We start from the raw sequence: 2025 nt of genomic DNA on the forward strand, positions 1-2025 counted from the left end.
TTTGCTATTGGTGCCGTGCTAGGCTAACGACGCGACGACAAACCCGTTGTCATTTATTACGCTAGTAAAACTCTTAACGACGCTTCAACGTAATTATACCACAACCTGAGAAAGAGTTCCTAGCTGTTGTCTATGCTTTGGATAAGTTTCGCCCTACCTAGTTGGAACATCGACCATAGTATATAACCGACCATGCCGCAATTCGGTACTACTTACTCGAAAAAAGGACGAAAAACAACGATTGTTCCATTTGGATCCTTCTCTTACAAGAATTCACCCCGGAAATCAAAGACAAGAAAGGAACCGAAAATGTCGTAGCCGACCATTTATCAAGGCGGGTTGGTGACATCGATAGTGATTCCGGAAGCTATCGGTGATTCCTTCCCGCATCTAATACTTGTACTCTATTTTCTCATCTCCATGGTATGCGGATATCGTTAACTACCTAGTTACCGAGGAAGTCCCCTCCTTTTGGTCACGCCCCGATCATAAAAAGTTCTTATCCATCGTAAAATATTATTTACGGGATGAACCCTACCTCTTTAAGTATTGTTCGACCAACTCATTCGTCATTTTGCATTCCGTGACCGGGAACACACCGACGATTATCCTTTTGCCATGAACAATCTTGCGGAGGGCATTTCAGTGGAAAGAAAACCGCGCCAAAGTGTTACAATGTGGTTTTTATCGCCTACCCTTTTTCGCGATGCACACCTAACATTGTGTAGCTTGCATTCGTTGTCAACACTTAGGTCGAATTACCAAAACGAAATATGATGCCCCTAAATCCTATATTGATTGTGGAAATTTTTGATGTTTGGGGCATTGATTTTATGGGACCCTTCCCTATTTCTCAAGGTTTTCTATACATTTTAGTCATTTGTAGACTATGTGTCCAAATGGATTGAGGCACTTTCGATGTCGCTCGAATGACCATAAGACTGCCGTGAGATTTGTAAAAGAAAACATTTTCTCTCGTTTTGGTGTTCCCAAAGCTATCATCGGCGATGGGGTACACATTTTGTAACAAAAATTTTTGGGTTTTAATGAAAAAATATGGAGTTACTCACAAGGTTGCTACTCCATACCACCCACAAACGAAAGTGGCCAAGTGGAAGTCTCCAACAGAGAGATAAAGTCTATTCGAGAAAAAGCGTCAACCCATCAAGAAAGGATCGGGTCTCTCCGCTTATCGGATGCCTTGTGGGCATACGAACAAGACATTTAAGACACCTATAGGGATGTCTCCTTACCGCATTGTTTTTGGAAAACCTTGTCATCGCGGTTGAACTTGAGCATCGTGCCTTTTGGGTCATCAAAAGCCTCAATTACAATATCATCGAGGCGGTGAGAAGTTTAAAACCGCAATTAAATGAGCTTTGAGGAGATTCGAGAGTGATGCTTATGATCTCAAATCCTACAAAGCTAATATGAAAAGAGTGCACGACAAGCACATTTTGCGTAAGGATTTCAAAATTGGCCAAAAAGTTTTCTTGCATAACTCCGGATTACACATCTTTCCCGGTAAATTGAAAACACGATGGTCCGGTCCTTTCATTGTGTCACTGTGAAACATTATGGGGCAATCTCTTTGCTTAATCCAAAAGATAACAGTGAATTTCAAGTCAATGGACAGCGCCTAAAACATTACCACTTTAATTACGCCACCGGATGTTGAGCGGACTCTTCTTCGTGAACCCAAGATACAATCGACTAGATGTTTCGTTTGGCGTACTCAATCTTGTTCTATAGGGTATGCGCCATTTTGGTAGCCGGGCCATCTTCTATCTTATGATCTCCAAAGTTCTTTGAAGTGTGTGGTTGCAAGCCGGAACCTTAGTCCACGAAAACTCTTTTTACGTAATCCGGAGTATAAATGTATTCGCAACACGAGCAAAGCGTGCTTTTCGGTAAACGATGGGTACCTAAAATTTCACCTCCTTCCTTTTCTTCCCTTTTCTACTCTCTACCTCGCGAACTTCAGCTAATCATTTGGTGTAAGTCTCACTCATCACTTAATAGGGA

Source organism: Coptis chinensis, chromosome 2 (assembly GCF_015680905.1).
Source record: "Coptis chinensis isolate HL-2020 chromosome 2, ASM1568090v1, whole genome shotgun sequence".
NCBI lineage: Eukaryota > Viridiplantae > Streptophyta > Magnoliopsida > Ranunculales > Ranunculaceae > Coptis > Coptis chinensis.